The 25,783-nt window shown below is 32.2% G+C and overlaps 1 protein-coding gene across 2 annotated transcripts in view; it reads right to left on the bottom strand.

Moving 5' to 3' along the window:
* The window catches only part of LOC127716304 (G-protein coupled receptor moody-like), a 51,792-nt gene that overhangs the window by 4,967 nt on the left and 21,042 nt on the right, over positions 1–25,783 (bottom strand). The window contains exon 2 of one of the 2 annotated variants that reach the window (XM_052222475.1): positions 25,458–25,508. The gene's annotated coding sequence lies outside the window, so the exon portion shown is untranslated. Of the gene's footprint in view, positions 1–25,457; positions 25,553–25,783 lie in introns of those variants that run through there. The other variant, XM_052222476.1, reaches the window with a different exon arrangement.

A 25,783-nucleotide genomic window follows, 5' to 3' on the forward strand; every position in this document is an offset into this window, starting at 1 on the left:
AATACGGTTTGTGTTTTCTATCAGTGGCATTGACAGAGTGGTGCTATTAATACAAAATGCAATAGGAGAAAGTTACATATGATTTCTTGATTCTCAAAACCAAATATTGCAAATCGAAATTATTAAACGCTGATAAGCAATGAAACCAAAATTAAACCAAAAATATATATAAGACACGTGAAACGAACAACCGTGCTTTATTTTAACAACTGTGCAATTAATTGCAGTGGTTAACAAACTGTTCAAAAACCGCTAATATGAAAAAACAACGTAAAGACACAAATAAGTTTAAATAATTCCACTACTGTCAATTAATATACATTATTTTCCTTAAGTCTGTATGCATTTAACCCGTTTCTAACAAGTTTGGATAAACTTTGATAAACCAAACGTTCATTCTGTATGTGCCAGTACCAAGTCAGGAGCCTGTAATTCAGTGGTTGTCGTTTGTTGCTGTATATCATATGTGTTTTTGTTCATTATTTTGTACATAAATCAGGCCGTTAGTTTTCTCGTTTGAATTAAGGCCTTTTATAGCTGACTATGCGGTATGGGCTTTGTTCATTGTTGAAGGCCGTCGGTGACCTATAGTTGTTAATTTCTGTGTCATTGGGTCTCTTGTAGAGAGTTGTCTCATTGGCAATCATGCCACATCTTCTTATTTTTATATTAAATTTTTTTCTTGTAGTTTCCCGCTATATCCATTCTAAATTTTGCACTCGACATTTTCCATTACATCATTAGAGAAACAGATTTATATCATTTCACCTCGTTGACTTAAAAACTTATTCACTTTCGATAGTTCAGTAAAGTTTGAAAATTTAACTAATTTTAGTGTATACGTATCGCAATGAACGGAGTTTCGTGATGATGATGATGGATTGGTGTGCGGCAAATTAAATGTATATTCCGGACGCAAACATGTTAATGTAATATGGGTATTAACCCTGCTTTGTACTAGACCGACACGCTGAGCCGTATTTTCACATGCTAGTTCACAAGGTAACAGTCCACAGGAAGACATGTAACCCTACTTGGTCACATTATTCTGACTCCGAGCCGACCAGTCTTTGCTCTTACTCCTTAATGCCACGTGCTTAGCGGGAAAGCAGCAAATTTTAAAGTATTTGGTAAACCCGGTCGAGGTTTAAACCCAAGATCTGTCGCTCAAGACCATCGAGGCGGTTCACGGGTTTTTTTTGTAAAATCTATATCAATAGGAAATTGTCGTGATCTTTTTAAGTGTCAGTCGTTGTAAGAATCAGGCAATTTAGAAAAATTTCTAAACATGGCCGAAAAAAACCGCCGATCTAACCACTCTATTTTGAAGGTACCCTCATCCTGAGTTAGAAATGGTAGGTCTTTCGTTTCTGCGTGTCTGGTAATTCGAGAAATATCTAGATATTTTTTGGTTAGAATGATAGCAAATTACGGAGTTATCTTCCCTTAATTTTTAATTTCTAGTGCATTTCAACCAAATTATATCTTGAATTACCAGAACAGGGACATGCACCATTATGTATTCTGACTTAGATTAATGTAACGCTGAGCGGGTTTTTGTTTGTCATGTTCTCACCACTGCCTGATTCTTAGGCAGATTGGCACTTAAGTAAATCGAGAAGGTGAGACAACACCATAACAAAAGAAAAAGGAAAGAGACGAAATGACAAAGATAAGAACCCTACTATCCAAGGTGGACCTTTCCATCCGTGTCGTATATTATTATAGTCGGTCATGGCTTGTCTAGGTTGTTAAGAACATATATAAAGGGTCTCTATTGTGGAGGGTTTCAGGTAGATTATTCTTGTGGTTATCTTTAGCTAAAGTATAAAAAATTACATTGTTATTGTTACCATATTTATATGACGAAACGACAAAACAATATACATTGGAAGTGTCTGTATAAATCATCATTACGTCGATAAGTTGTTAGTTCAATAACTGGTGGTATCAACCGAAGAAACTCTAGATCGCAAATTTGATTCTGTAAAAGGAAAAGAAATATTTTTGATATACCCGTTTTTTTCAGCAACCACGAAATTGAAAAAAAAACTGCATTTTACAAGTAGAGCCTTCACCAAAACAATATAAAAACAATCAACTAGAGACATACAAAAAAGACAAAACCCTGCACCCAGTCAGTCAAGTTCTTAAGTTATATTGTTATAAAAATCCATTATTCTGAACACTGTTTTTGTGAAAATATTTTCATTGTATGATTGCTTGATTTCAGACTGTTGTGCACTACATTGTAAACAAAAATCGAATAAAGAATAGAATAGCAATGAAAAATAAACAATGATCCAATAAAAATATGCCTTCTAAATCATATGATTTAGCATTGCTAAATAACTTTTAAACTGCTTGACAGCGAAAATACAGAGACAGGATAAAACGACGACAAGGAGGATAGGAGTCCTATCAATTGATCGAATCAAAGTAAAATATTGTTAATATTTTTTTCGTAGAACTAAATGCAAGATGTCTATGCTATATGCCATGTACAAAACAATTTTATGAGCTAAGTGTAATGTTTAGCTTCTCCTGTTAAAAGTTTGCAATCAAATTATGTAAACATTGGAGTGAAAAGTTTAGAGAAGTAGAACACAGACATGAATTTATATGTAAATTTCAGTTAACAATGTAGACTAAGTGCGAATCGAGAAATAATTCCTGTTCCATCCTATTATCTCAATTTATCAGGAATCGCACTTTACTACTGTTCTTCATTTCTATGTAGATACCTTCAACAAGGGTAAGTCTATGAAAGCATAAATCATCGATTGTTTCCTATTGTGTGGAATTTGACGCAATAGATAATTGTTTATACGACCTATGTTATCAGAAAACAAATATTCATTTGAAGATTATGGTAATTTCGACTTAGTTTATTCAGCAATAATTATTTAGCTATATAATCAATGACTGTGAAAGGAAACCCATGTCAATTTATCAAGTAATTAAAATATAGATAAACAATTTAAATAAGATAAACAATCTCAATCTTTGTTAAAAGATACGTTACTGAAGAAATGTAAACATTAGAAAATTTGACTGCGTAGGAAAGTAGAAACACATTTGTAAAACACAGAAGTTCAATTAAATAGCACGATGCGTCCTAAGTTGATCGAAAACCCTGGTTGTAAAAATGTGACTTTCGAATAGATGGTGCGCTGTATTGTAACGTTATCTATTTATTATATAAAATTTACAAGATTGAAATTGCCTCATTTTTCTTTTCAAATAACGGAAAATGATATTGCCATTGCACCAATAGCATAACAGGCACATACAAAGCAAAAGTCATATTCATACCACATGAAAGGGACATTAGCTACTATAATATTTCGCTTTTAGCAGTTAGGTTGGTCCAGTTTTGTCAAAATAGACTCAAAAACATTCCTGGTGTATTTTTGGCCTGAAAGTTAATTATTTAACCTCATTGGAATCCGTATTCATGCGACCTTTAGCTGGAGATGGGGTTACGAGTGTGCTAATTAAGCATGTTCAATTTTCAATAAGAAAAGAATGTCAACACTGCAACAAGTGAGCCACCAGGAAGAACCATTTCGTCGGCTAACAAAATAATCATTCTTCCTGATGGAAATTACTTTGATCCACTTTGTTCTGGCTTTACATGATATTGTAAACCTCGGTAAAAGAATATTGTCATGATTTACTTATTTTGGAAATTAGATTTTGATGAATGCCATAATTGTATAATACTGCAAGCTTGTCTTTTGTTATGTAACTATGCTATATGATAATAAAATGTTAGTATTAGATAAGGCACTTACCAGGATAAAATGAGTATCAATTGGATTCTATCCACTATCACAAGAGTATGTACTTTTGATTAAAAGAATCATTGAGATTAATTGAAAGCTGAGATAATCACACCCAGATTGTTTGACGCACTTCATTAATGACATAACATATTGATCTCTGTCAACAATCTATTTCATTTTAATTACTTTCAGGAGAGATGCTTCCTTAGTACAATAATATATTAAATTTGACGTAAAAGGAATTGGAAGGATATGTTAACTAAGTATACCACCATTGTGCATGAATTTAGGATTTATAACTAGATGGCATTATCCAACATTACTAGAATCATGTTCTTGAAGTGTTCAAAAATCAGTGCCGATCAATTATTTTTTAAAGAGTTATGCCCCTTGAAAATATTGATTATATGGAAAATTGCAATGTTATCGCTCTCATATGTTCAATTCTTGCCAGAATCTTATGAAACTTATATCATAGGTTATTCAAAGGTTCAAAAGTCCCAAACTGTGATAAACAAGATACATGACTTTTATTGTATTTACAAACATTTCGATCTGAATAGAAGCTTTTCTGGTGTCTGAACTACAACTGTATAATACAGCGATACCTGATGTTTCAAGTATGTCTTAGAGAACAAACAAATGCATTTCATGACTGTCAATTTATGTTAAAGGTTTAATGTGTGTATTTTCACACAGTTTTAATGCATTTTTAAATAATCAATTAGATAGTCATATATTATATATTTTTTACATTGTACTTCCCAATAAAATGTATTGTAAAAATTAAAAAAAAACACATGAAAACAACACAAACAGTATTAGGCCATAACAAATGAAGTAAATTCAAAAGTATCATTTGGAATCCAAAATCAATTGACATATACAGGAAACTCTATACTCGACGCCAATAAGAGCTCTTTGTGTCGTTGGGTTGCTGCCTCATTGGCGTTTAAACCACCCACCTTTAATTGTTATATCAAAGATGTTGTATTTTTATAATTCAATTACGCAACTCTATTGGAAATCATTAGGACGTTGTTGGTCACGATGAATTGGTGTCATTAAGATCAAAAGATGAAGTAATTGTCGATTTTCTTCACCTTCTAAGTGATTATTACAAATTCATCGAACATTTTAATTATTATTCTCGTTTTATCCCTAGTAAAGTATTGCCAGCAGACGATAAGAATGGTAAATTAAAACTGTACTTAACTTCTAAGCATTTCTAATAACAATGCCGCGTACAATAACACATGACTTTCTGTGCTACAATCTGGATAGTGCGTTAACTACCTCAGATATACTGCAGTGTTCAAATGTACTTTTATCAATAGGGGTGAATCCAGGACTTTTCAAGGGGGGCACAATTCCATGAAATGGATGAAAGCAGGGCTAGAGTAGTAAGGTTGGGCATTTATTAACGATTTTATGCCAAAAAATGATAAATTTTCGATCAAAGGGGGGGGGGTACGCCCTCTTCGCCCCCCTTTTCCCCCTTAAATCCCCTCCTGCCAATTAAGACATATTTGATCAATTAACAACTTTTTACAAACTTCGTCGTTTCAAAATATAAAATAGAAAGTGTTTCTCATCCCTTAAACTTGGAATATTTTATGATATTTTGTGTACAATGTAAACCGTCTTAAATCAGTGTTTCAAAGTCAAACAAGATAATTATTTTTTTTGTAATTTCTGCCAAAAATAAATGTGTTATAATATCCAAAAAATAGAAATCTGATTTGGACTTTGTTTTGTGCCTAATGAAATTTATTACGACTTATAAATATTAATTGCTTTTTAGTGACTATTTTGGGATCGAATTTAATGAAGATCATCTTTAAGTATGTACCAAAACAGGAAAAAAATATAAGTTGCAGATCAATCAGACTTCGTTTAGATTCGACAAAATAAATATAGTAATAAATACCAATTTAAATGTACATCAAACAGAACTCAAACTGTCAATACGTCAATAAGACAGCAATCAAACGACAAAAACAATATAAGGACATCTAAATGGCAAAATATAGTTTTCAACAATAGACAGGTGTCTACACAATATGTCAATTTTTAAATCGTCACGAATTTACATAAAAATTGTGAAGAAATTTAACAGAAACAATCAAAGATCTGCCATTAAATCGAAATTCTGCCAAATAATGTAACAATTTAGGAGAAAGCCTGAATATTAAAAGAGTTGACAATTTAAAAGTTTCCAACCTTTTACTACTTAAAGGCGTATTCCCCCCTTTCTTTATCCCACAAAAGAACTTTCCCAGGAGCCATGGATTGAGTATCGTCCGCATATTTCCAAAACATGCATGTAAATTAATGGCGTCATATGTTAAAACAGTTATTGGCCAATCAAATCGGTATATATCATTTAATCTGCACGGTCGAGATTACCCTTTAACCCGAACTCCTACGTCGTTGGGGTCAATTAGGGTCACCCGAGCCGTGCAGATTAAATGACATATAGCGATTTGCTTGTTCAATAACTATAACATATGTTACCTCGATCCACTTTATTCCGGCTTTACATGATATTGTTCATATTTTTTTAAACACAAGACAGCTTTGCGAACCATTCGGACATAAAGCTCATACCGTAGTATACAGAAAATGTAAAGGATAATATCTCAAAAATCCGGCTGAGTACGATTATTAAAAACAAAATAATCGTACTCATTATTGGATAAATATTAAAAACAGGATGACGGTCAAATTCCAATTAAGTGGTAGATATATAACATAACAACAATAGTTTGCCGATGTTGAAGACCGATTTTTAATTTATCTAAATGAATTTAAACAGTAGATTTGTGTTGTTCAAATAATTTGATCAAACATGAATAAAGGGAGATGTAGATTATACATTCGTGATACAGCAACCCATCGACACAAATAACCAAAATACACATATTTTCAATCTTTTAATGATGAAATTGCAAAATTTCATAAAACATCTCTTACAATCCGTATAGAAACACCATTGAAAGTTCATTGTCTGATTAAATATCGCTGGGAATAGCATTATTATAAGATAAGATAAGATAAGAATTTTATTAATCTAATCAAGAACCCATAAAGGGCATCATTTACAACAATATTAAGCACAATATGATTGGAAAAAAGAAAAACTAGATCCTAATATAATACTATCATATATTGGACAGGATCAGAGCCTAACACATCATGTGTCTTACATAACTATAACAATAATTTCATAATAATTAAATATTATTTTATATATTTTGTATCCACCTGGATCTTATTTCTAAACACTTAATTATATAATTGCCTAGGCACATAAGAGTTGGTAAATGCTCATTTGTGAACAGCCAGAAATATTTTTTATCCTTGGGTAATTTTTTAAAATTATTACAAAAACTGTTTACTTTATCCCATAATAATTTTCTCTGTTCGTTATATAAAGGACAACTTACTGTGAAATGGGTCTCATCTTCAATAGAATTTGATCCATGTGATAGGCAGTGATGACATAGACGCTGACTTCTCTCTATGTATTTTTTACTATATCTATCTTTCTCAATTTTAAGATCATGTGCACTTATTCTCAATTTATATATTAGTAACTCATTAATGTGATAAACCGCCTAGATGGTCTCAGGGAAGCTTTTTGGTCCTTTTAAGTCATATGGTTGCTCAAGTGTTCAATTATACTTGTAGCATTGGCTTTCAATTTTTGGGTTAGAGCGTACCGAATGAAACTAGGTAAATCAAGAAAAGCGCTTCGGACGTACCGAATTTGTTTTGATTTTCATATGCTTTATCCACATCATTCGATACAGCACTTGTCAATCACTGATGAACAGAAATAAAGTCAAAGTTTGTTTGTTTGTTGTTTGTTAGTGTTTAATACCAATTTCAGCGACATTGTCTGTATCAATGTGCTCAGTTTTTGGGGCTTTCTGTTTGTGTAGGAAGCCGGAGTACTTCGGGAGAACCACCGAACTTCGGCAAGAAACCTTTGTCTATTAAGATTGGAGTTGAACGCACCTCGCCATGAGCGAGATTCGATTCACAAAACCAGAGTTGACAGGCATGTAAATAACAGTTGTCCCTCATATAACGCGATCTGTAATCAGATCGTAAAGTTTGAATGACATTTTTAATTTCGTTTCCATTTCTACAATATGATTGAAATTAAGTACACAGGAGTTATGCCTCATATGGCGTGATCTTTAATCAGATGGTGGACTTTGAATGATGTTTTTATATTTAGTTTTTTTTTTTTCATTTCCTAATTTTGAAGTAAAAATTGAAGTGCATTAATTTATTTCCGTTAACTTCATTTCAAATCATGAAATGTAATAAATCACTATTACTGAATCCTTCTTTAGGCATTTAAAACATTCATAAAGATGGAACATATAACCGCCTTCAGATGAATTCAAACAGATATGAAAATTTAAGAGAAAATAAATTTGTATTATCTAATTGTCATCACTGACAGAAATCTTAAGTTTCAATAAATCAGACCAAAGAAGAAAGTGTTTTCTAGAATATCAACACTTAGCATACAAGAGTAGTAGTATTTCTATCGTGGTTGCGAAATGGAAAATCAGGGCCAATATGTTCAGTTTTTGATGGAAACCTTTGATACAATTTTGTCAGAATTTTGTTTAGTTTTGTCATCTCCTTCTATTTCATTTCTTGCATTCCATTTCAAATGACTCAAAAATTTCAAAATTTTAGCACAAAAATCATGATAAATATTACGAAAAAAAAAACAGTTTTATTGGAAATAACCATAACTTCAAAATATAAACATGACATAGTGGCGATCAAAAGGAGATGTGGGATAAACGTCAAATACTGAGACAGCAACGCAACGACAGGAAGAGTAACAAGACATCCTGAGGTCAATGATAGTTTTCAACGTGGAAAAAGTGTCTTTGGTCTTCAAAACAATATGTCAAGCTCTACAAAACTTAATATTCGCCCGAGTCTAAAGGTTGAGAATAAACTAGACAAGGTATATCAAAGGTCAACCATCAACATAATAACAAAACATTAAAATGTTATGTAACACAACCATTGATAAGGTTTCAGGTTTGTAAAAGACACATAAACGTTTTAAGCGTTCAATTTGTTTTTTAAGATCTCAACTCTCCACCTTTTTCAATCTTGATCAGTGGATTTATAAAAGATTCATACAAGAACATCAATAATATTCAGTGCAGGGGAAGCACTTATACCAGAACAGATACTATTACCGCATATGTTTAGGCCAAATCTTTCGAATACTAGTAGCTATTTGTACGGAAGCAAATGACGAGAGCGAGATAGACATTTCATTTTTACATCGAAATATTTCATATTCATGAATAGCATTCTTTAATAAAAGCATTTTTTACTATTTCATTGGTGAGTAAACTCGGTCGACTCAATCACAAACTTGATAAATGTCGAAGTACTAAATTGCTTCTAAATTTCATTAAACTCTTTCAGAACTATTTCGCATATATAGTAAGTCATATCCATGACGTCATTAAAAAAGACTTTTAAATACAACATTGAAAGTATTGCCCGATGCGTAATTTTTAAGTGTTCATTATTATTTTTTCCTTTTATTTGTTGGTTGTCCGTACTACTGCCTTGTTGCCAATTGTTTGTTTTTTTTCTTTCATGACTGTCCAAGTTTTACCCATTTCAAATTAGAGGTGGCAGTAGTTTACCGGTGTTTAAAACTCGAAAATCCATTTCAAATAAAAAAAATGAGGGAATCGCAACTCGAAACGGAGCACGATCATATCCCTGCTTTGCAAGCATAAACGGAGAAATAACTATGACACGAGATACGACAGTGTAATGTACCTATACTACTAAACTATAACGAGGTCCAATTTGTTAGCCGGCATGACGTAAAAACGACGAATCAAAGAATTCAACTATATATATAACTAGTATAGGACAATGGTGTTGATTAAAAATTACACCATTCCAGACCCTTTTGTTTTCCGCATAATTAATATTACCAATAATTAACAACAAGTTCCGGGTCGAATCCGATACCGATACCAATAGAACCTGTTACCTGTTACCTTATAATCTGCATGACTTTATCAAATAACAATACGAATACTAAAAATCCAGGCTGAAAAAAAGGCGTAGGTACTTCAATTCAGTCACGGACGATCTGTATAGGCAAACTTTTTCGTTCTTTTTCAGTGTTCCACAAAAGATTGTGTTTTGTACCAGGCATGTTCGTCTATTTTCAGTACGCCACAATAGCGAAATCAGAGAAAAGCAAGAAATTCTGAAATCATAATTTAAATAAATCACACGTTGTTTTTTATATCTTTTTTTTAATATTCTATTGGTCGGGTGGGGGAGGAGGAGTATAAATCGGCCTAAGAATTCAAATCGAATATAAAGTTTGTGATACTGTATTCTTAATCATTAGATTTTGTTATTTCAATCGTTTATTTCATGATTCCTACTGTAGTTAGGTATAATCTTTTAGTTTATAGACATTTAGAAAAACGGATTACTAAAAAACACAAAAGTCTCGTGCAAATTTTAATCCCATACGAACATTCGACAATCATATAACCACTATGTTATAAATTGTAATGATTTCGTGACAAATAAAAATGAACTATTCATTGGTGTGACCGTCTCTTTAAGTAAGACGAGTGAAATGCCCCTTCTCAGTGTAATGCATCAATTCATAGGCGAACATGTTGGGAAATACTTATGGTTTCCACAAAAAACCTTATCACGTGATCGGTAAGACCCACAACGTAGCAAAAAAAGTTACGTCATGACTTTGGTCTATTTCGAAAACCACATCTAAAATGTCCATTACAGAATAGGGTCGGAATATGACTTCCAGTTTTTTAAATCCAACATTCAACAGGATAATCCTAGCTAAGACCATCGGTTACCTTAACTGACGTCATATGATAAGGCAAATGATATGACGAACGAATTTAAAAAATGAATATGTGAGTACAGGAGTTGATGGACGTTAAGCTAAACTAAATGATAGTCAAAAGCATATGAAAGAATACTATTGTATTGAGTCTTTTTTAGCTTAATTTGTCTGCAAATAGTAATTTATTGACCATTACAAACGTATGTTTAGCAACATGAATACGGAGTCATCCGGTAATCTGGTAATCAGTGTACAGTCTAGCGTAGCATTGGATATATTCAATATACTTGCAAGTGAAAAAATAGCAAAGCTTCAGAAACGGAGAGAAAAGTGTCGAGCATTTCTCCTGTTTTGTAGCGCGTACAAATATATTTTACATTTTCCAACAATGTAAATATATATTGTTCTAACAATACTATCCTGATATTTAAAACATGTGACGCTATAGCGTTTAGTTTAGGTTTTTTTTTAATTCCAACAGTTGTCTTCGCTCTTTATAGAAATTTACATGACGTACATGTGTATACTTTACAAATACAGCAAAAAAATATTTCCATACCTGTTATTTGTAAAATAAAATACTTGGCTGATTGCAGGATAAAATATAAAGAATGAAGACGTAGACATTCATTAGAAGTTCCTTTAAATTAAGCTTTTGTTTATGTTCTACATCTACGTATATAAACTACAAGGGTTGTAAAGCAGCTGTTTCATTGGTAATCAAAATTTAGATTAAAACAAATACTTTTCTAACATTGGGTAGTGTCGACATCTTAGTCTTGGGAAGGGTTATGTTTAGAAAGTGAATGGATAGGTACGCCAAAAAATATCAATTTGTCTAATGAAGTTTAAAATATATTTCAAAAACGCTAAACACTCTTATTAATGAAAAAAATAGCAAGACAAGAACTTTGAAGATATATCTATATAATATACATCTTTCAAAGAGTATCAAAGGTGTGAGTTCAAATCCCGATCAGTGACAAAAATTTGCCAGCATAAAAATCTAATTTTAACACTGTTGGGTTTGATTTTCAGACTTATTTATATATTTGTCAACAAATTCCCGTATAGTGCGATTTTTTTAAATAGGTTTATATCCCGCTGATTTTGCGATGGTGATTAAAAAATCCTTGTGTAAAGTTCATCTTAAACATGTTGAAGAAAGATCAAAATCATGATCAAGAAAAAAAAACGGACATATAACCTCGAACACGGGTGTTTTCCAAGAAACCCCATGAAAACAAACCACATTAAAGTAACCCTATTTGAATTCTTTTTATACTGAGTTCATACATATATTTCGTGTAGCTATTGAATAAAAGTTGTAAATATCAAACACTTACCTGGAATCCGTTTGCATCATCGACAATAATATATGACTACTAAAGATGCGATTCAATCATTATAGCGATCAGAATTGATGAGACTAATTATATGCTTTAAAAGTTTTATTATCTGACGTAGTTTTCAGGGATAGATTAGGATAAATTTAGTAGTCCAATCATTGAATTATTCCTAAGATTTTCTTTACGACATTAAGCCTTGCCAACATGTATTAATTTGCAGCGAAAGGATTTTAGGACACCTGTCAGTTGATTTTTAATTAAAAAGAATTAAAACTGATGTAAATATCAAAATTTAAAACGATCTAGTAGTGTAATCAGGACTGTTGTAGTCTACGTAAAGAATTGTGACTGCAGTATACAGATGTATAAAACAACCGCCACATTTTTAATGTGCTTTGTCCAAAGCAAGAATCTGTAGTTCAGTGCTTTTGTTGGTTGTTGATTACCATAATTGTATTTTTTTAATGTAATAAGTTTAGATTGAGTTGGTTTTCTCTTTTTAATTCTGTCATATTTTGTTATCCCCGAGCCTTTTATGGCTTACTAATCGGAATTGGTTTTGCTCATTGTTGAGAGCAGTACGGTGACCTGTAATTGTTAACATCGTTGTCCTCTGGTCTTTCTGCTTTATTGGAAATCATACGACATCTCCTTATTTGCATAGTAACACAAATCGGAATCGCTTGACCTCAAATGGAGTGAGTCAGGATGTTCTAGTCAACAAAGGAAACTATACAAGGCAATGTCATTTCCATACGTAAGGAAATTGGATACAAGTTACCAAGTAGAAAGGTTATCCAATTTGTCTATTGTTTACAGAGTGCTATTTTATCATCAAAACCATTGAAGCACAAAATGTCTTATCGCACTTAATTGATTTCAAAAATCATTCTTTTATACTAAAAATTTCAAAAACATAAACATAGTTGTATTAAAATTGTGAATTCCTTCACAGATATTTGAATAATAAATTCTCATATATCCGAAACTGATTATAACATTTACGGTACCAATGTTACTGCACAAGATGAGCCTTTCGACAATAAGATGTCTCTTCAGTGATGCTCGAGGCCAAAATATTTGAAAATCCGAAACTTATTCAACAAATGAACTCTTGTTAATAAAAAAGGACAAAAAGTTTGACAAAGCCGGGCATATTCTTATAATACAATATCCGTATTTATGTCGATATTTTTCATCATTTTCCACAAAATAAATGTAACCCCTTTGTTCAATAACACGGTAATTTCTTACTTTCTGAGTAGGTAATGTTTTTCTAAATCATGCGCACTCGCTTTGAACATTTTTTATTGGCTTATTTAAAACAGTTTATCTGGGTAGCAAATTTTTCGTAAGGTTTGCATAATACAAATGTTCAGTTTTAATACATAAAGTCGTCTTTTAATAACAAAAGTCAAAATCGTGAAAACTGAGACGGAACTTGTCTTTCAAATTATGTGGGCTCCACTCGAGGGGACAAGAGTTGTCGTCAAACAATGTAGACCATATAAAAATAAGGAGATGGTGAACTAGATGCAAGCAAGTATAGGCAACCGTACGGCCTTCAACAATGAGAAGACCCGTATAGTCATCTATAAAAGGCCGATATGAAACATATGAAACAATTCAATTGAGAAAACTAACGGCCCAATTTATAACAAAACAATTTACGAAAAACAAATATGACAGACATGAAAAAAAACAACCACTGAACTACAGGCTCCTGACTTTTGGAGTTCGTGTTGCTTAGTCTTTAGTTTTCTATGTTGTGTCATCTGTACTATTATTTGTCTGTTTGTCTTTTTATTTTTGGCCATGGCGTTGTCAGTTTGTTTTCGATCTATGATTTTGACTGTCCCTCTGGTATCTTTCGTCCCACTTTTGGGACAGGTGCATACAAATGTGGCGGTGTTAAACATGTTTGGAAGAGCTCAACCCTCCCCTAACCTGGGACAGTGGTGTAACAGCACAACATAAGAACAAACTATAACAATAATGTATCCATAGTACACGGATGCCCCAATCGCACTATCATTTTCTATGTTTAGTGGACCGTGAAATTGGGGTCAAAACTCTAATTTGGCATTAAAATTAGAAAGATCATATTATAGGGAACATGTGTACTGAGTTTCAAGCTGATTGGACTTCAACTTCATCAAAAACTACTTTGACCAAAATCTTTAACCTGAAGCGGGACAGACGGACGAACGAACGAACGAACGGACGCACAGACCGAAAAACATAATGCTCCTAGGTGGGGCATAAAAATCAGTTGAAAATGGCTTAACTCGTCAGATCGATACAAAGCAGAAAAACTTCTAACAAAAACACAGACCGGACGCATCTATATTTCATGTAAAGCTCTGTGTAACGGCAACATTCGGAATGACAATTAATCTCCATTGATAATGTTTAGTTTACTTTATATCATAAACTGACCATAATATTTATTTCCTAATTTTTATGATTTATCATCTTTTTATAGTCTATAGTATTCAATGTTTACTTTTAATGCAGTAAACGTTGTGTTGTTTTTATAACTATTTATTTGCATGCTTCATGCTTTGTTTTATTTGTTAGAGTCTATGTTTTTATATTCGGTGAAAAGCTCATCAGAGCTTATGTTTCAATTGTTTGTAAATATGCCGAATCAAAATGAAGATGTATTTACTAACTTACTTCATAGAACCTCTTGTGTAAAATTGGCTAAGGATTAGTAAAAGCAATTTTAAGTATATCTTATATATAACAGGCAATTAAAAACAGTTTTCCATGATAAAAAAAATCCTTTGATGTTGATTAAAATAAGATTACAAATTATAATGATATTACACAATATTATTTGATGATATCATGGGTGGGTCACAAGATCTGAAGTCATCCGTAATGTATTTACATCAAATACAGTCACGAATAGTTAAATTAGTTGTGCATCAGTTGTGCGAAAGTATCTTTCAATGAGTATAGGAAACTAATCAAATTTTGCGTAAACTGTATATCGTATTGCGTATATATTTTTGCTACATATTTAATCATTATCATTATTCTTATTTGTTAGGGGTGTTTTAAACATGTAGCTTATTGTATTTTAGAGGAAGAAAAAGAGACGGAAGATACTAATAGGACATTCAAAACTCATAAGTCTTGCATTTTTTTCTTAAAATGTCCTTTACCAAGTCTAGAATATGGCAATTGTTATCAAATAGTCCGTTTCTCTGTATGTTGGCGTTTGTTTTTGTTGCAGTTCAGTGTTTCTGTTGTTCCGTTGTTTTCCTCTTATAGTTGATGTGTTTCCCTCGGTTTTGGTTTGTGACCCGGATTTGTTTTCGCTCAATCGATTTATGACTATTGAACACCGGTATATTAATGTTGCCTTTATTTACTGCTGCATTTAAGAAAGTTGGTAGTCTCCCGTGCCGTCCGCTGTTCTGTTATATACCGTACGTCAGATCATCCATCATTTGGGATTCAGTATTTTACCTCTTGTTAAGAATATTTTATCACGTTAAGAAATGAAGGTTAAGTTAAAGCCAAATGCTGAGCAATTATCAAAAGTGGTTTAAAGGAATTAAAAAAAAATGTATAATAAAAACATTGTCAACTAAGAATGTATCAAAATGTATTAATAAATAAATCATGGATAGCGGTTAAAAAAATGGTCACTGACTTGGTGATATATCCTCGAGCAATAAAGAGTTTAGCAGCAGTGGAAATAGTGGAAGTAAATTATATAGAATCTTTAAAGAGTCTAATATTAAGAAATTGCCTTTTCATGCAATAAAATAGATTTAACCACATCTCTTAAATGTTTTCTGCTTAAAGTTTTACATGCACTGGTTAATATAACGATTTTTAAGCCGAATTTATGTAAAATTAATAATTAACTGATTTTACTGGTTTACGTTGAAATGAAGATCTAAGTTTATTTTGCTGTAGAGTAAGATAATGTAAATGGATTATAATGAATTATCATACACGTCAAATTTAAAACGGGCATGATTTTCAATTATGTGTGTGTGTAGATTTTTTGAACACTCGAGAGATGTAGAAGGCGAAACCAGATCATTACTTTGCATATGAAGAAAACTTGGAATATGTCTGATATAAATGTTAACTTCCAGACGTGTTTTTAGCACACTTTTAACAACTGTTATTTGTATAAACAAAAGATTAAAGGCATCATTGATTAACAAATACAAAACTCATCAAAGATACCAGGCTTATAATTTGGTAGGCAAGATTCTCGTTTAGACTACATAAGTCTCGTCACTAATGCTCGAATCAAAACAGTTGGAAGGCCAAATCAAACACGAAGTTGAAGAGCATTAAAACCGAAAATTCCGAAAAGATGTGCCAAATACGGTCAAGTCAATATATGACTGGGGTCAGAAAACAAATTAGTGCTTCGTGTATGTCAACATTTTATAAACAGAAAATCGACAGAAATGAATGTATTACTGATATTTCATGTCCACACAAAAAAGAGCTAACTCCTGGGCTGGGTATACCCTCGAATATACGAAACGTCGATCCAGTGCTTGTAAAAACTCATCTAAGTACCGTATTATGTCACTTTCAAATGAACATGAGACGGGATTAAAATACTTTAGTGAGTACCTAATAATGACATTGGATGGTTTTGGTTATTCTTTTTAGGTTCCCTTTTGTCATGAAATTATAGATCACTGGCTTTTGATAGTTTGGTTTTGAGCCTTCCTTGTACTCATGATGAAATAATCCAGAAAATCGTTATTTTCACTCTAACGTCAGGACCAGTGGAAGAACAAAACTTCAGATGCAATAAAGGCTCACTCTCAAATCAAAGTAGAAAGAAAGCATCCTCATAAAGCAAACACTCTGCCCGTTTTAAACAAGCATGCATTGACTCTATTTATTTCTTTTGATGCCCTTTAAGTATATTGCTTGTATTGTATTTTTCGGATGGTATAAACAATTAAAAACAAATCGAATCGATTTCAACCGAAACAAAATGATCCTGTTCCTGTTTTCCAAATCGATTCCAACTTATTTAACTTATTCATATCATGGGGGATAGTATTATAGTTATTATATATTTTTTTTGCTGGTTTATATATATAAATTGTCTTATTTATAATGACGCATATGTTTAAAGTGAATAGCTTAGCAAATCAAACTCATTGCCATCGATACTGATCTTGGAGGATCGAGTAAAAGGAGAACAGAAGAAGTCTACGATCGGTTTATGTGTTTTTTTCTATTGTGACCACTAATTGGATTTTAAAAAGAACATTCTTACATGTATCGATCTTCATGTGAATTTAACGTATAAAACAATTAACATCGTTAGCATTCCGACATTGAGGTTTCTGAAACATTTGCTTATACATGGATATTTTTTAATCTGTCATTTACCCGAATCAAGATTAAAATATGCATCGTCTCGGTTATTTTGCATTTTTCATTCTGTTGTGTTTGTTTTTCGTATTTTTCTGTTCAATTTGTAAGTTTATTTATAAATGTATTTTGAAGATATATTGATTGATATTTTATGTTTAACGCCACTTTCAGCACTATTTGCAATTTCGTGGCGGCAAGTTTTATTGGTGGAGGAAGTCACGGTGTGCGGAGAAAACCACCGACCTTCGGTAGGAAAACTTGAAAACCTAAATGTTGACAGGCTAGTGACATAGTAGATAAACTAAATTTCTAAATGTTGACAGGCTAGTGACATAGTAGATAAACTAAATTTCTAAATGTCACAAGCAGTAATAAGACGCAATCGATAAAATAACAACTCGGACGACTATTCTGGTATCGAGATATCTAAGACCTCGACCACATGTCGCTAGGCAATTGAGGCTCAGACAAAATGTAACGGCCAACCAATTCTTCGTGTTAACCGAGAAATTCATGTAATATCGAGTTCAGTCGTGTGAAAATACGATTCTACACAGGGGACAAAAATTAAAATCTCAAAGTGTGAGCAACGATAACAGAAAAGGTTAAAACGAAACGACTTCAGCAAGGAAATCATAGGACAAATTTTGAATGAACAACAATGTTTTAATAGATGCAGAGAAAAATGATAGATATTGGTTTCAAGAAATTGCCAAACCAATAAAGTCGGCTTAAGTCAACTTGCCTTGGGTAATACAATCAGTTTTATATAAAAGCAACAGCGTGTATCCAATGAAAATCGACCAAAGTACATTCAGAAAACCATGGACTACGGTAAAACAGTACCCATGCAATTGACTGAAACATCCTCAGGCAATGAACAGTTCAGTAGTAGTGGAATCTAGTACATTGAATTAAATTACTAATTTTCTGTACAGTTTAATATCAAGAAATTGCCTTTTCGTACAAAGAGCTAGATTTTTTACAACGTCTGCCAAATTGTTCACCCACTTATATGCATTGGATAATAAAACGTTTCCCAAGCCAAAATTAATAAAGAATTAATAAGGAAATCAGTTTTACTGCTTTACGAAGAATACCATATGAAAATTTATATCGGTGTAAAGATAATGTAAATGGATTGCAATGAATTATCCAAGACATAAAATTTAAAACGCATAGATTGTATTTGTGTGTGGGTTAAATTCAAATTCACAAGGGACTTAGAATGTGAAACCAACACAACTATTCTCATGTTGTATATGACACAAGCTTGGTTTATAAACACAGACCACTAAACAATGGATTTGTTTTCAGAGGAATTTATGAATATGCATCTTCAAGATCCAAAATGATGTGAACCTACCGAAGTTAGTTGTTTTGTTATTATTTGTCTGTAATTAAAAGATGCATTGCTTCTGATAGCTCCATGTTATAATTTGTATTTTAAATGAGCAAACAAAAAACTTATACAGTAGCATTTTACGTTTATTGCCCATGGAAACAGATGTTACCTTTTAAAATTGGACAACTTGGCAATTTTTTACAATTTTGAATAAAAAGTTAAATTTCAATTGTTTAAATTTATTTTCATCTGTTATTTCCGGAATGAATCTAAGTCCAGTTTTAAATTGCGGTCTTTAACAAATTCTGCCCAATTTAGATGGTAACATTTGATGTAATGCGAATAACAAAACGCTGACTGCAATTGATTGAAACCACTTTCGCGCAAGTTTATAAGGTTCATAGCTTAGCCAACATAAGCGATTACCATCGACTATGAGAACAGTAGATCGATTAACCGGAGAACAGGAGAAAATCATCGAGAAAAAAGTAAACTAACAAAATACCGAACTCCAGGGAAAATTCAAAACGGAAAGTTCCTTATCAAATGTCAAAATCAAAAAACTCCAAACACATCAAAGAATGGAAAACAACTGTCATATTCCTGATTTAGTACACGAGACCGATCGTTTCGTAATGAGATCCCTATAACGCTCTTTAAATGAATCGATTTTAATTGGCCGTAAAGTAAAATTGGCCTATAAAACAGGCAATTAACGCCAAAAGCCTTTAATGTTTTCTGACACATGCTCTCTTGCAAGGTAATAGTTTTAACGGTTATTAACCATTAAACCAAATCAAGTTAACCTAAAAAGTTAAATATGCATTGAGTTGATTTTTCTATTCTTTGTTGATCGCTTTTCCGTATTTCTGTTCCATGTGTATTTATGCATATTATTTTTTTAACTTTTGATTATATGAAATGTTCTATGTGGGTATATGACAATGAGTCGTCAATTTACTTACCAAAGATAAACTGCATGTAGCAACCTTGATTAAGGACATGCATTCCGCTAGAAAAAAAGGTATTTTGGATTTAACATAACAATTTCATTGTAACACCCCCAAAGAGTTTCAAACGATTTATTGTACACTCTCTAAACACGAGGTATAACGTCCCGATTCCGACAGGACTTTGTTGAGTATGTATACATCTCGCATAGCTAAACGGCGTCTTTTTCGCATGGACTGCAGGCTTCTAGGCGACCCTATTACTAAATCATTCTATTGAGGGTCCGTTTCTAAAGAAGGTTACACAGGTAAGACAGCAACGCTTGTTTCACATATTTTATAAAACATATGATTCTTACCACGGATAAAGAAAATACGTTATCAGGCTCATGTTTTACGTATGATTAAAAATACTTTAAAAATTCATAAAACATTCGCATTGCACAATAAACGTTTGCATTAAGATATCATGGCTTCATCACAAAACTCATTGGGCGACTTTTTAATATCAATTAAATTTATGTTTTGAAGAAAAATATCTTCTATAAAACTCCGTTCAATCGCACGATAAAACATGTTTAAGGAAAGTAAAACCTTCGATATAAACGTATGTAAAATGTACGGTTTTTTTTATATGTAAAACGCCTGATAATTTTAATTAGTTTTTCCAAGGCTTCACTGTAAACAATTGTAAATCATCCGCAAACATCAACCTTACTGTGTATTCAAGTCAAGATTTCGAAAATTTTGTTTAAAACACAATATGCTACACTTATCGTAATGGAAGTTTTCATATTATGATTAACAGATAGTTTAAATCATTTCAACACTATGCAAGCTTTTTGGTTTACAGGAATATAAAGGTATGATACCCAAGAGTTTGCATTGTTTTATATCCTTCAACATTGCAATCTATAACAAGAAGTGAGAAGATAGCAACGGGATAATTAAAACCACAGCACTAATAAAAGCAGAAATCACTATGGACAAACTGCACAGCCACAGGGAACATGTCTTTTAGAATATATGATGGTCTGGATTGGGTTTATAGAATGGAGAATAACGGGTAAAAAGGAACAGATAATAATGGACAAGAAAGAAAAGAGAGTAATGGGCAAAATAGAACAGAACATAACGGGGTTCTGAAATCAAAGAAAAGAGAATAAATGGAAAAAAATAAAGAAAAGATGAAAATAGCCTTAAAATTATAGAACCATATAAATGAAGACCCCTGTCCAGACCCTCATATTTAGTTTATCTTACATTCTGGAAAAAGGAGCAGATATACAGCAATATATTTGAAATGCTTGAAATGTATCTTCTTCAATTCTGTCAGATTATATCAGCAAAGAAGATTTTAAATATAAATGATATTAAAAAAAAACTCATCAAAGATACCAGGCTTATAATTTAATACACCAGACGCACTTTACGTCTTTAAAGATTCATAAAGGCAACAGTAGTATACCAATGTTCATCAGTAACGCTCGAACAAAAAAAGTAAAAAAAAGTGTATACTATCGTCAACCAATAAGAAGGAGAAGAAATTTGATCGGAAGAAGAAAACATCAAATCTATTCAAACAATAAAATTAGAATCAGGAAAAAAACGCAATTAGGTAGAAGTTACGGAGTAATGTACTTAAACAAAGGAAATTGAGCTTTCTGTTACCTTCATGTACTTTTGCATTAACATTCCGGAGTGTTTGTTAATGAAATGACAACCACCCAAGGAGAACAGGCTAAAATATAACATGTATACGAAAGTATCCTTGAAATAAATACCATTTAGACATTATATATAGTCGAAATTAAGAAACATGCAATTCTGTCATAAGACATGCCAAGAAACAAACAATGGTTCAATGGTGAAACCAATTCATCAAATCAAAGGTCAATCTAATAATTAACGGATTACTGCAAAGCTGGCACATAATTATAGAATTCAAGAAGATCTACCTGAAGGCGTATGTCAAATTAATTAACATACATGCCATAAAGTTCAATCATATATATCATGGAGGAAACTTGCACTCTTTGTGATATCATGAAAGTTCTGTAATGAAGGAACAACAACGAAACTCAGTAGAATTCCATCCCACTGATTTAAAAAGATTTAGTTTGTCAAGTATTTGAAGGTGCCATTGTCTTTTTAATAATTTAAGCCAATCAACTTGATTTGATATCGATGAATACTATAAAGTACGTCCAATGTGTTACCTACCTAATATAGATTTTATATTCTCTACAATTATTTATCGGAAGAACACAAAGATTCATAGCATATACAACTAACACTGGCATTCTAACTCACTCCAGTTTTATCTCCTCCTATTTAGTATTATATTGTTCTTTTTTTCCATGTTTTTTTAGTTATATGCTTTCCTATTATGCTTTCGTTATCATCAAATGTTTTTGTGTTTATATATGTTTTTAGAGAGGAGAGGATGTCTGTAATGTTGTTATAATTTGTGTCCAACGTCTTTTGATATTCTTTCAAATGAAATATGTTTAAAGGACATGTTTAAAGCTACGTACTCGGGCTACTGTCTGTACAGTACTTTCATGGAAATATTAATTCATAATATAAACATATAATCGTGAATTACGACAGTATTGTTGTGGATTTATTAATGCTTAGAAAAATAATATTATACATAAAATGACTCTTAATGAGATGGAATTTATATCTTTGATGATTTTTGTAAATAAATTGCATTAGAGATATATGTAGCTGTGTTCATTAGAGATATATGTAGCTGTGTTCATCAGAGATATATGTAGCTGTGTTCATCTGAGATATATGTAGCTGTGTTCATCAGAGATATATGTAGCTGTGTTCATCAGAGATATATGTAGCTGTGTTCATCAGAGATATATGTAGCTGTGTTCATCAGAGATATATGTAGCTGTGTTCATCAGAGATATATGTAGCTGTGTTCATCAGAGATATATGTAGCTGTGTTCATTAGAGATACCGGATCGAAACACGACATTTCGAAAGTAAAGTTATCTTCATATCTTCTTTAAAAAAAAAATGGCGGAAGATTCAAAGAGGACATTCAAAACTCCTCAGTCCAAGATAAACTGACAACGTCATGATAAAAAAGCTAAAAAAAAAACTACAACAAAAAAAGTCCACAAACCACTGCAAAGAAGGCTAAAGATTGAGCAACACGAACCCACCTACATCCGGAGGTGTACTCCGATACTCCAGAAGAGTAAGCAGTTCCTGTTCTACAAGTGACATCTGCCGTGTAGCTCATCCAAGTACAAATCTGGCTATAAATCTCGATCCATGATGTCACAATCGAGGAAAAGATTAATATAAAATTGGAAATAAATGATTCAACGTTTAGTGTACGTCTTCACGCCCAAACAAAGATGTCCGTTTGAAACTATATTTGTGAATTTTGAATCAGAATTTCTCAAAATATGACTGACGACTTTGGCAAATAAAAGATGATACAGTGTCAAAGAAAATATTTCTTTCAACAAACGTTTTACTTTTTATACGTGAAAAAAACAATTGACGAAAAACAAAAATGACAGACACAAATGACAACCACGGAATCACAGGATCCTAACTTGGGGCAGGCACACACAGAATGTGACAGTGTTAAACGTATTTGTGAGTGCTCAACCCATGTACTCCTTCTGTCCATTTAATACCATTTTCAATGTAATAGAAATTAAAACTGTTCAGTTCCGTCATTTATGGGGGAAGGCCTGGGTAACCCCTAAATTTTTATGATCAAATCGAACAAAAGGATAACAGTTAAGGTTGCCAACATGTATTATAGTTTTGTATTAATTAGTTGGATAAAGGACATTGTGCTGTTACACCAATATCCCAGATTAGGGGAGGGTTGGACGCCAGCAAACATGTAACGTGTTGAACTCTGCCACATTCTGTATGTTCCTGTCCCAAGTCAGGAGGATGTAAATCAGTGGTTGTTGTGTGTTTATGTTTATCATATCTATTTTTCGTTGTTATTTTTGTCGTGTATCAGGCCGTTGGTTTTCTCAGTGAATTGTTTTACATTTTGTCATGTCAGTGCCTTTTATAGCTTGGGTTTTGCTCACAATTGAAGGCCGTATGGTGACCTATAGTTGCTGACGTCTACGTCATTTGTATTTGATATATAGTTGTCTCATTGGCAATCATACCAAATCTCCCAATGTTATAAATATGGTGCCATCCATGCATGAGGACATTATTTGGCCAAATATTCACTCAAATTTGTAATTCTAATATCAGATTTCCACTTATACATATTGAATTCATGGTTGATGTAATACAAAATTAAAAATAGGTAGTTTACGATCACTGGCGTCACACTAAATGTGGGTTTGACGTCACGAAAAAGACATATTAATCGTTTTTGTAAAAATATATGTATAAATATATATTTAGAGAGAGAGAGCGAAACTTTGGTTAATTTTTAGATATTTCTTGTACCCGCGAGTAAAGCGAACGTTCAAGAACAAACGAAATCATGAATTTACCGCGATGTTTGTCTATATGAACAACACCTTTCAAGTAACTAATTTTGTAGTCGGTAACTGCATGGCGCTTGACAGTTCCACCTCACAGAGATATTTGAAATTTTTTGTCGTTTTTGTAGAAAATTATATTCATGCTTATTTCAAAAGTAATAGCCCCGTGAATATTTATCAAGTTTTTAAGATCTTACGGTTCAAACTTTAAATACGCTTAGGAATTATAAGCCTTTTAATGCAACTAATCAATAAGCAGAACCAACAATACTTCTACTTTTGGTTATACCCAATATCTGCTGGCTTAATGGCCACCTGGACTTCCCGTCTATTGTGACCACAATAACGCTTCCCAAGAAAATTCATTATATATACAGTACCTTTTTTAATAACCACATTTAGGTAAGACACCCTATCATATGTGACCATATTATAAAAATCATTTCATTAGTTTAGTTTATAAATTTCTTTTGATATAAAGACCGCGAATCTGTTAAGTATCAAAGGTGAAAACTGTGTTCATCAAACAATTGTCGTTTTTTTTTCAAAACTAAACGTATTAAACTGCACTTCATTAAATCTTCTTAGATCGCAACAATTTTTACCAAATTGGAAAAAAAAATATTGGAGTTCAACGCAACAGTGACATACAATGGTTATAAAAGAATATCAGATTTAATACGTTAAGAATGTTTCAAGAAAAAAATTAAAAAATGGATCTCAAATGATACAGAATAAACCAGTGATACAATAAGAAAACGTTTCAATATGAAATCCATACCAGTCATGGATAAAACCGAAAAATAAAGATTACAAATTTCTAAATTGGTTGACTTTTCTGTCAAACTACAACTGAATTATTTTATGTTCTCGGTCATTTTAAAGCCCAATCTGAAAGATCTTATCTAATATATATAGAAGTCTTTCTAAATAAGTCAGAGAAGTTTTCTGACTCAAAATTAGTTCATTCATATCTTTTGTCGTTTTCCGTCTACTTTTCTTCTTTCCCGGCTGTCTCCCTTTTCTTTCTTCTTGTATTATTTGAGTCTAATTAATAATTAATTCATGACTAATTACAAAAACTTATTAGTAATCGAAAATATTTAATTAATTTCAAATGTGATTATAAATAACTGATGGATTCTAAGGATTCTAACCTTAAAATATCTTTTATCTAATTAAAATCTTCAAGACTGCAGTACCGCCATTCAAATTAACACAATATAAATTTCAAACTTACCTGATTGAATTTTTTCCCAATTTAATCCCATTAACCATGTAGTATTACATTCTGTAAATGAAGAGGAAAAATCAATGTTTATACATTATATATAAGAAAATCTCTGACGATTCCAAAGTCAAGCAGCAGATACCAATTAACTTTGACCACTAAGATGGTGAATCTGTCAACCAATCGCTTTAATCAAATGATATTTCTGAAAAGTTATTGCAATATACTAACCAACAAACCAAGTGTCACTGAAAAAATAGTATCGACTGATGTTTTGTCTTAGAATCAGACGAAAGTTTGTATTGAATAAGTAATACATTTGAAAATCTTGACGC

The sequence above is a fragment of the Mytilus californianus genome, unplaced genomic scaffold (genome assembly GCF_021869535.1).
Source record: "Mytilus californianus isolate M0D057914Y unplaced genomic scaffold, xbMytCali1.0.p SCAF_9, whole genome shotgun sequence".
NCBI lineage: Eukaryota > Metazoa > Mollusca > Bivalvia > Mytilida > Mytilidae > Mytilus > Mytilus californianus.